General features: G+C 43.6%; 1 long non-coding RNA gene across 3 annotated transcripts; it reads left to right on the top strand.

The window, feature by feature from the left end:
* The first annotated feature begins 333 nt into the window (after nt 1-333).
* Nucleotides 334-8,943, top strand: LOC129464097 (uncharacterized). 3 transcript variants are annotated; one of them, XR_010115871.1, is made up of 5 exons: nt 334-483; nt 1,603-1,677; nt 1,783-1,907; nt 3,889-4,052; nt 8,628-8,943. It is a non-coding gene; the product is annotated as an uncharacterized lncRNA (long non-coding RNA). The 3 variants fall into 3 exon arrangements; XR_010115872.1 differs by lacking the exon at nt 3,889-4,052; XR_010115873.1 differs by lacking the exons at nt 3,889-4,052; nt 8,628-8,943 and adding an exon at nt 8,178-8,331.
* The last annotated feature ends 2,152 nt before the right edge of the window (nt 8,944-11,095 follow it).

Here is an 11,095-nt window from a genome sequence, read left to right as displayed (position 1 = left end):
ACATCAGCAGTATTGTTACTGGAAAGGGGCCCCAATCCAGACCCCAAGATAGGGTTCTTGGATCTCACGCAAGAAAGAATTTGAGGCGAGTCCATAGAGCAAAGTGAAAGCAAGTTTATTAAGAAAGTAAAGGAAATAAAGAAATTTCTTTGTCCTCCCTCCCTCCCTCCCTCCCTCCCTCCCTCCTTCCCTCCTTCCTTCCTTCCTTCCTTCCTTCCTTCCTTCCTTCCTTCCTTCCTTCTTTCCTTCTTTCTTTCCTTCCTTCCTTCCTTCCTTCCTTCCTTCCTTCCTTCCTTCCTTCCTTCCTTCCTTCCTTCCTTCCTTCTTCTCTGTCTCTCTGTCTCTCTTTCTCTCTCTCTCAACAAGGTCTTCTGCTGCTGCCTAGGCTGGAGTGCACTGGTACGATCACAGCTCACTGTAGCCTCTACCTCTGGGGCTTGGGTGATTCTTCCACCTCAGCTTCCCAAGTAGCTGGGACTACAGGTGCACACCACCACACCCTAATTTTTGTATTTTTTGTAGACATGGGATTTCCCCATGTTGCCCAGGCTGGTCTGGAACTCCTGGGCTCAAGCGATCTGCCTGCCTCGGCCTCCCAAAGTGCTGGGATTACAGGCATGAGCCACCATGCCTGGCCCTAACTTTTCTTTAAAGAAGCAGAAATAAAAGTACAGACAAAGAAAAAAATGTAAAATACACTAAACTATTGATAATGTAAATTATCTCTGGAGGGAAGGGCTCTGGGGGAATTTTTCTTTTTAAAATACTTGAAGGCCGAGTGCAGTGGCTCATGCCTGTAATCCCAGCACTTTGGGAGGCCGAGGTGGGTGGATCACCTGAGGTCGGGAGTTCGAGACCAGCCTGACCAACATGGAGAAACCCCATCTCTACTAAAAATGCAAAATTAGCCAGGCATGGTGGCACATGCTTGTTATCCCAGCTACTCGGGAGGCCGAGGCAGGAGAATCGCTTGAACCCAAGAGGCGGGGGTTGCAGTGAGCTGAGATCACGCCATTGCACTCCAGCCTGGGCAACAAAAGAGAAACTCCATCTAAAAATAAATAAATAAATAAATAATAAATAAATAAATAAAATAATTGTATAATATTTGATTTTTTTTTGTTAGCATAAAAGACAAAAACTCTTCCTTAAGGCACCTGCCCTAGTTACCCCCCTCAGCTCCTTAGCACATTGTACGTTTTTAAGTCCTTATTTCAACCTTGGTTGTTTCACATATTAGTCGTCTCTCCTGAAATGTAAACTCCTTGCACCCAGGATTTGTGTGACTTATTTTTGTATAAGGCTGACCATATTAAATTGCCACTATCTGACCTTTTTCCTCCTATAAAAACAGCAGTTCAACAGAGTCTAGCCTGCTGTCTCCTCAGCACTCAGCACCGAGCCAGGCTCTTGACTGAACTGACTTGAATAGATTTTACGTTGGTATTTGTTGTTTAGAAATAGGCTGGTTTTCTGTCTCAGACGAACATCCTTAAATTTATTCACAGTGTTAATACAATTTGCAGGGTAATTTATACTTGCATTTTGTAAATATAGTTCTGGTGTGTGTATAATGGGACGATTATTGATGTGTTTGTGCAGGGAGAAAGAGATTGAAAATGGAACTTCAAGATGAATTCTAGAAGCAGCACCACCTCTGACTGTGAGGAAAAATAGGTAAACCTTTAATTCTTTCTGGTTCTTGATTTCTTTTTAAGACTTGTCAGCTAAAGAAAGTGAGGAGGCTTGAACCAAGGCCAATGTAATTTTTTCTACCTGAAGGAAGCCTTCAAACTGCCTGGCTCTGAGAGAGAACGCTGACGGTGGGGTTGGATGGGGCTGACTGTCAGCATGTGACTTCTTTAAGGACAGCCCATTTGTCTGGAGGAATTATCCACCTTTCGTGGGTAAGGATTTGTGCTTTCTTTTCTTCATTACAAACAGGTATGATATTAGACTTTAGTGATTGATCTCTGGCCTCAAATTTTCCCCAGGCTCAGATAAGAGTTCTCTTTTTGAGCATAGGAGGTCAGTTTGCTGTTAGAGAAAAAAATTAACTATGCAAACTTGGGAACCTAGACAACAGCCCTCCTTTTTAAAGAAATCTCTCTCTCTCTCTCCTCCTTCTCTCTCTCTCTCTGTGTGTGTGTGTGTGTGTGTAATTTCAACTTTTATTTTAGATTCAGGAGTACATAAGCAGGTTTGTTACATGGGTTTATTATATGATGCTGAGGTTTGGGGTGTGATTGAATCCATCACACAGGTAGTGAGCACAGCACTCAATAGGTAGTTTTTCAAGCCTTGCCTCCTTCCTCCCTCCTCCTTCTTGTAGTCCTGGGTGTCTATTGTTCCCATCTTTATGTCCATGTGTACCAAATGTTTAGCTCCCATTTATAAGTGAGAATATGCAAAATTCGGTTTTCTGTTTCTGTGCTAATTTGCTTAGGATAATGGCCTCTAGCTGCATCCATGTTGCTGCAAAGGACATGATTTAGTTCTTTTTCATGGCTGTATAGTATCCCATGGTGTATATGTACTACATTTTCTTTATCCAATCCACCATTGATGGGCACCTCAGTTGATTCTCTGTCTTTGTGACTGTGAATAGCACTGTGATGAACATATGACTACATGTGGGTTTTTTTGGAAGAGTGATTTATTTTCCTTTGGATATGCACCCAGTAATGGGATTGCGGGGTCGAATGGTTGTTCCATTTTTAGTTCTTTGAGAAATCTCCAAACTGCTTTCCACATTGGTTGAACTAATTTGCATTTCCACCAACAGTGTAAAAGGGTTCCCATTTTTCCCCAGCCTTGCCAACATCTGTTATTTTTTGACTTTTTAATAATAGCCAAGGAATGTGTGCGTTTGAAGAAGAGATTGCCACTTCTCCCAGATGGTGCATTCTCCTTTGAGAGAAAAGCCTGAGACACACACCCATGGATCTGAGGCACTAGAGGGGTGGGAGAAGAGGGCAGGTCCTTGATCTCTTCCACCTGCTGTGCCTGGACAGCCTGTCTCTCCGCCAGCCCTGGCAGGAGGCCAGCCTTGCCCAGAATGAGCCAGGTAGGGTCAAAGCTGAGAAATAGAATGGTCGTTGAGCTTGGAAGTGGCATCGTAAGGTTTTTTAAGTAACTTAAAATCAGAGTTCATTAGAAAATTGGAGTCAGAGGGATCTTACAGATTGTCTTGTTTCCTAAGGTTCTGTAGGATATTTTTAGGTGTTGAGAAACAAGGGAGGAGGTGTTCTAGGGTCACGGCAGTTTGGGAAAAGCTGATTTAGCAGATGCTGCTGGTGCTCTGCTGTATCCCTCTAGTCTTACTGCCTCAGTGCAAGAGGCTGACGTCCAGGAGCTCGAGTCTGAATCTTTTTGTCTAGGGTCCTTTCTGAAGCCATGGAGGGCTGTTCTGTCCTCAAATAATGGGCCAAGAGTGCCAGGAGCTTGACACCACAAGCCGTCCTCAGCCTATGACTGGCAGGAGGTGGTGTATAAACACCCCAGCTCCCCCACCCTTTAGGTGTGATCACTGAACTGTGTCCTACTCTAGCTTCTAGAATTTCTGCAGTGGGATTGTGAGCTGGTTGTCCCAAGGGCAGCTAACTTGATTACGTATCCTGTAAGACCGACTTTCCTTCCTGATTTCCTTACTGTTTTCCCTTCACTTCCCAAATAAACTATTTGTACTCAAATCTTTGGCTCAGTCTCAGTGTCTGCTTCGGGAGCCCAAAGTGAGATCGTGGGTAAAGAAAACTGAACAGATTTCTTTACCACAGAACTTTGCAGATCCTTTAACATGCTAATGTGTTTTGTGAATATCCAAAAGAGGGATTAAGTCTGCAGCATGTCCCAAATATTTGACTACAAAACCATATTTTTTCCCCACAGATATCTCTTGACATCAGTATTCCAAGCAAAATATTTTGGGAGACATTCTCTTTATTTCACTGATGAAAACGTTGTCGATCTCTACATTTTACTGACCAGAGGACTAGTTCCAGGAAAGTCAAAAACTCCTCTTAAGTGTCACAGCCAGGAATGACAGAATTATGGTTAGAATCTTGGTTTCCTGATTACCTGGTCCTCTTATCTCTTCACTACACCATTTTGCATCTGCACATCATTACAGGGCAGCCCAGGGTCAAAGTTCTGAAGCCAAAAAACACAGAATTGGGAGTTAGGTCCCAGGGATTCTGTCTGGTCTCCATCGCCAGCCAGCTGTGCCTCTCTGCTCAGCCGTTTATAATAATCCTTTGCTTCCCCCCTCTTCATCTATTACCAGAGAGTTAAGTTAGCCTTTTTTCTTGTGGTAAAATATGCATAATATAAAATTTACCAGCCGGGCTTGGTAGCTCACGCCTGTAATCCCAGCAGTTTGGGAGACCAAGGCGGGCAGATCACCTGAGGCCAGGAGTTCAAGACTAGCTTGACCAACAGTGAAACCCCATCTCTACTAAAAATACAAAAATCAGCGGGGCATGGTGGTGTGGTCCTGTAATCCCAGCTACTTGGGATGCTGAGGCAGGAGAATCACATGAACCTGGGATGTGGAGTTTGCAGTGAGCTGAGATTACACCACTGTACTCCAGCTTGCCTGGGTGACAGAGCAAGACTTTGTCTCAAAAAGATAAAAATAAAAATAAATAAAAGTTACCATTTATACCACTTTTAGGTGTACAGTTCAGTGGCATTAATTATATTCACACTGTTGTGCTACCATCACTACCATCCATCTTCAGAACTTGTTTATCTTCCCAGACTGAAACTTCATACCCATCAGATAATAACTCCTCACTCTCCTTTCTCCCCAGCTCCTGGCAACCACCCTTCTACCTTCTGTCTGTATGAATCTGACTATGCGAGGTACCTCATTGTATTAGTCTGTTCTCTCATTGCTATAAAAAAATACCTGAGACTGGGTAATTTATAAAGAAAAGAGGTTTAATTGGCTCATGGTTCTGCAGGCCGTACAGGAAGCATGGCAGCACTGCTTGGCTTCTGGGAAGGCCTCAGGAAACTTACAGTCATGGTAGAAGAGGAAACGGGAGCAGGCAATTCACACGGCCAGAGCAGGAAGAAGAGAGATAGAGGTGGAAGGTGCCACACACTTTTAAACAACCAGATTTCACAAAAACTCACTACCACAAGAACAGCACCAAGAGGATGGTGCTAAACTGCTCATGAGAAAACCACCCCTATGATCCAATCATCTCCCATCAGGTCCCATCTTCAACACCAGGGATTACATTTCAATAGGAGATTTGATGGGGACACAGATCCAAACCATATCACTCATAGAAGTAGAATCATACAATATTTGTACTTTGTGTCTGGCTTATTTCACTTAGTATAATGTTTTCAAGGTTATTCATGTTGTAAAATGTGTCAGAATTTCCCTTAAGGCTGAATACTATTCCACTGTATGTGTATACCACATTTTGTGTATCCATTCATCCTTCAATGAACATATGGGTCGTTTCTACCTTCTGGCTACCATGAAATAATGCTGCCAGGAAGACTGGTGTACAAATATCTATTCTGGTACCTGCTTTCAGTTCTTTTGTGTATATGTGAAGAAGTGGGATTGCTGTGTATATACACAATCATATGATGGGTCTATGTTTATTTTTTTTGAGGAACTGCCGTACTTTTTTTCCATAATGGCTGTACCATTTTACATTTCTATCAGCAGTGCACAAAGGTTCCAATTTTCCTCATCCTCACCAATACTTACTATTTTCTGTTTTTTTTTTATTTTTCATTTTGTTGTTGTTGTTGTTGTTTTTAAATAATAGCCCTCCAAGTGGGTGTGAAGCGGTATCTCATTATGGTTTTGATTTACATATCTCTAATAATTAGTGAAGTTTGGGCCAGGTATGGTGGCTCACGCCTGTAATCCCAGCACTTTGGGAGGCCGAGGTGGGCGGATCACCTGAGGTTGGGAGTTTGAGACCAGCATGACCAACATGGAGAAACCCATCTCCACTAAAAATACAAAATTATCCAGGCATGGTGGGTCATGCCTGTAATCCCAGCTACTTGGGAGGTTGAAGCAGGAGAATTGCTTGAACCTGGGAGGCGGAAGTTGCAGTGAGCCAAGATCGTGCCATTGCACTCCAGCCTGGGCAACAAGAGGGAAACTCTGTCTCAAAAAAAATTTAATAATAATTAGTGAGGTTTGAACATCTTTTTGCATGTTTATTGGTTATCTGTATATCTTCTTTGGAGAAATGTCTATTCAAGTCCTTTGCCCATTTTTAAATTGGGCTTTTTTTGTTGGGTTGTAGGAGTTATTTTTTAATATGCTTTGGATGTTAATCTCTGTTAACTGACTTTTAAAAAACATTTTTACAAATTTCTTTATTCTCTTATTTATTGGAAGACAGCTGGATTCTTAGATTTGCTTCTCTATTTAGTCTTTTATGATTTCACACATCAAAACCCCCCTTGGAAAAATCTGTTGGGCACTTGTGAAAGAATGAGTGTGAAACAGAGAAATTAACATCTTAGTTTACTATAAAAATAGTTTTGATCTCATGAACCCTTTCAAGAGTCTTAGGAACCCCCCAGGTTCCCTGACCACACTTTAACAACCACTGTGTTAGCTGACTTTTAAAGGCTTCTTCTTGTCTGAAAATCTACACATCTTAAAATCCCACCAATGGTAACTCAATAGACCTTATGCTATACCGTAGGTAGCCTAGAACCTGGCCACTCAAAATTTACATTCCAGATGGTAGCATCAGCATCACCTGGGAGCTCGTTAGAAATGCAGACCCTTGGGCCTTACCCCAGACCTCCCGAGTCAGAGTCAGCCTTGAACAAGCTCCCAGGTGACTCATATGATGCCGACGCCTGAGAAGCACTGCTTGAGAACACAGCGTGGCTGTGTATGATATAAGAGGAATCAAGGATTTTTTTTTCTTCAATTTTTGGTTCCAGAATGATCCCATCCTGGCATTCTTGCACTTTCTACTATTAAAAAGTAAGACCAAACTGTGCAGTTCTGATGGTGCAGGTCACGAGTGTATGGCCCTTCTTAACCCTGACATGCTGAGACGGATGTTTCTCTAGGGTTGAATCAGATCAATCCATATGTCTATATCTTTTTCTATCTATTTCTCTTCTCTCTGCTCCAAAAATAAATGTGGCCAGTGGCTGTACCTTCTGTTTCTTTCCAGAAAAAAAAGGGAACAGATTCCCATGTTGCTTTTCAGTGATCCGTCTGACACAGTGCTTGATTTCTTAGCTGCTCCGTGTAAACTGCTTGTAGGCAATTCTCTTCTTAACCTCCAACTGGGGCTTTGTGGAGCTGAGGTGGTTATTATCTCGGCAAGTTAGTGACATCAATCCATCCTTTCTCCTGTGGGACTGTATGCCTTTAATGAGCACACTCCCCGAGTGTCCACTTCTGAGCCTCTGGGGCAGGGGCAGTAGCCAAGGATGAGAACTACCCATCCCGCTCTGCACAGGAACCTTTGAATCAATGACACCTGTTCACTACACCCTTCATCTGATCATTAGCCTTGAAACATACTCTTGGCTCAGGTCGATTTCTGGAAATGACAATAATGCACAAGATACTCATCCTGATAGACACAGACATACAGCCCCTGATAGAATATGGGGCTGGCTGCTTATTATTATGTTCCCTCATGGCAAATCTTGCTTTTAATGGCTTACTGAACTCATCCCCTATTCCGTCTAAGTTGTCTTTTAATGATGTGAACGTTATCTTTGTTTATACTTATTTGCATTACTTACAGCACTCAGGTAGCAGGAACGTCAAACTAAAATGCATAGTTTCTCACCATTCCTTAGCAGGACCAAAAAGAAGGAAGTGGGAGGGGGGCACCTACATGTAAAATGATATTCAGCATTAGTCAAAAATCTCAGTCTATTGCCTGTGATGCTCTCACGGAGTGACTTCAGGGACAGGGGAAATGAGGACATGTGCAGAGGATGTGGTGTTTGACTGGCCAACATCCATTCTTCTCCCTTTGATTAGAGTAAGCCTATTGCAATTATTCTGTTCCCTTGCTTGCGGTTGATTCTGGAAGGACACATGACGAAATGAGGAATGCAGGGATGTCTCAGGGTAAAGTGAAGGCGGGGAGATTCTGAGAGGCATCTATTTCTAAGAAAAGGTGTTTCCTTTTTCCCCTTAACCTTGTTAGATTGGGGAGTGATGCCTGGAGTCCTCCTGTCATATTGCTACAAGACTGAGAATGAAACCAGCACTGAGGGGTGCAGAGGAAAGAGACAGAAGGACCTGGGACCCGCTGACATTGCTGAGCTGGGGGATCAACAAACCCTGAGATCCTGATCCGTTTTGTGAGACAGTTAATTTCCTCATTGTTTAAGTCAGTGTCAGTTAAGATTTTTGTTTCCAGTAGCCAAAAGCATCCTAAGAGACACAGAGGGAAATTACCGACAGTTTCCCAATATTTTAGTCCTTTGGGTTTATTTAGCTTACAGTGCTGTAAGCTCATGGAAGAAAACAGATCTATATTCCAAAGTGCACTGTACAAACACATTCCAAAGCTGTATATAAATTAAATATAACTTTTAATGTTTACTTACATTGTAGCTGACCTACCCCCATGACTTTTTTTTTTCTAACACAGATAATTAAAAGCTGGCTATTGGCTGGGCGCGGTGGCTCTTGTCTGTAACCCCAGCACTTTGGGAGGCCGAGGCAGGCGGATCACGAGGTCAGGAGATCAAGACCATCCTGGCTAACACGGTGAAACCCCGTCTCTAATAAAATACAAAAAATTAGCTGTGCATGGCGGCGGGTGCCTGTTGTCCCAGCTACTCGGGAGGCTGAGGCAGAAGCATGACATGAACCCGGGAGGTGGAGGTGGCAGTGAGCCAAGATCACACCACTGCACTCCAGCCTGGGCAACAGTGTGAGACTCCATCTCAAAAAATAAAAAAATAAAAAGCTGGCCATTGAACTGTGCGTCTTTTGGGTATAGTGGGGTAACTCTGTGTGCAGTGTTTTCCATCTCAGTCTATTCCTTTTGAGCTTGGTTGTGGATCCATCTATGATATGGGCTCACAGCCCATAATGTGGGCTTAAGGATCTTAAAATTACATGTTTCAATTCCATTAGTTTGGAGGTAGGATAAAATTGATTTGTAAAGGGAATGCCTTTAAAATGAAGTTCTAATTATTTTCTGAATAATTGATTCATGTATATGGTACCTAATTTAAAGCCACAAAAGGGTATACAGTAAAAAGAAAATCTTCTTATCCCTGGCTCCAGTCACGCAGTTCCCTTTCCTCGAGGCAATCACTGATACTGTTTATGAAAGGAAAACCTATCTCCTCAATCCACTCAGGCCTCGGGTCAACCCAGGACATGGGCATGGCGGGGACCTATGATATTCTGGAGAAGGTGGATTGGGCCATAGACCAAGACTCACTAAAATAGTGCTCTGGTCCTGTCTTGAGAGAACAGCTGAGCCACTGCCCTTAAGGAGTTCATCTGGATCTCTTAGGCCTCTGTAGCCTCACCTGTGGAACAGGGATAATAAAGCCTAGTTTACTCTTCTCATGAGGTTAGATTTTACATGCGATGGAACAGTGAAAGTTCTCTGGAAAAACGAAAAACAATAGCAGTTGCATGCAGACCAATGAAACTAGTTTAACTCATTAGGGTCCAAAAATTGGATAAATATTTTCTTTCACATATTTAGAATTCTGTTTAATGTTTCAATAATTTCTGCCTGAGCTAAGATATAAATGTAAAAATAAAGGATTATGGAACCTATTGTCACTAGGCTGTAAATTAGTTGGCTCCACTATTTTTGACCCCTTCTGAGGTACAGGAAGCTTTAGGATTTAGGTAGATTGTTTTTCCACCCTAGGCATTGAATGTTTTTTCTGGCACTTCAGTGCAGGGGTAAAAAATGGAGAAGCAGGACCCAGTTTGCACAATTCCTAGCTGGTGACTGTGGTGGGTTCCAGAATAGTATGGTGGCCATGGTGGGTCAACCTGATGGGGAGGGTAAGCTCCTGCAGTCAGTTCCCTGGTCCTGGACTCTGGGGTGCCTTTCCAGGTGTGTAGGCAGTGCATGTATGCCTGGCAGTGCACTGGGGTCAGCAAAGCAGGCAACACTCAGAGGCAAGGTGGTGGCATCAGGACTCCTCATGCTAGGCCTGAATTCTTACTAAAGGAGCAAGCCATCATTGCAGAGAAATTACAACCCAGCCTCTGTTTAAACAGGGGGCTTTTAGGACTACACTGAGCTGCAGGCAGAGCTGCGGGCAGCTGAGTGGGAAAGCACCCAGCGCCTCCAGGGCTTAGCTCGGTTGGGTAAATGAGGGTTGACTAGCTGGGAAAAAGCCAGCATTGTGAGGGGCCAACTGTAGCCTGCTGCGGGAGACCCACGAGTGGAACGGGATCCTGTCGGAACGGTGTGTATTTATTCTGGCAGCTTCCTCAGTAAAGCCATGCTAAGCCCCATCTGGGATACTGTCAGGTATGAAAGGGCGCTTCATCTTCTGCAAGGCGCCTTTCAGCGGCCTCCAGGCATTTGCGGTTAATCTGTTTAGATTGAGAGCTGGGCGGAGACACTGCCCCTTTGTGGAGGGCTGCTGTGGCTGAGAGAGGCTCTGATTCTTTTCTGTTTTATTTCTTTTTTTCCCCCTGAAAACCAGGCCTCTCTGAATTAGGACTCAAGCTACTGCCCTAGGATTGGGCCAAGAATTTGTGGTAGCCATGGCAACAGCACCTTCTCCTACCTGAGCAGGATTTTCCTCAGCCTTCAGGTGCGTTCTGCACTCCCACCCCAGGTCTCTGTGGGTGAGCCCCTTTGTGCTCAGGTGGTCACTTCTGGAATGAGGGGTGCCACTGTCCCCACTGACAGTGTCATTCCTGTTGCTTCCTACTGTCCCTTGCCCAGGTCCAACCCCAACGTATTTGTGAATTTGGCAAAATTGGATTTTGATTCTTTACCACCTGTATCACATTTTTCCTTTCAATTTCAAGGAAAACTCGCAAAGTGGTTAGGAAATCAGGAAGCAATTAGGTACAAGACTCTGGAATGAAGGTTTCTGAGTTTGACTGGGAGATTCTACATTTCCC

This window comes from Symphalangus syndactylus, chromosome 15 (genome assembly GCF_028878055.3).
Source record: "Symphalangus syndactylus isolate Jambi chromosome 15, NHGRI_mSymSyn1-v2.1_pri, whole genome shotgun sequence".
In the NCBI taxonomy this organism is placed as follows: Eukaryota; Metazoa; Chordata; class Mammalia; order Primates; family Hylobatidae; genus Symphalangus; species Symphalangus syndactylus.
Note: the sequence above shows the minus strand (reverse complement) of the source record. Positions and strands in the feature narration are given on the sequence as shown.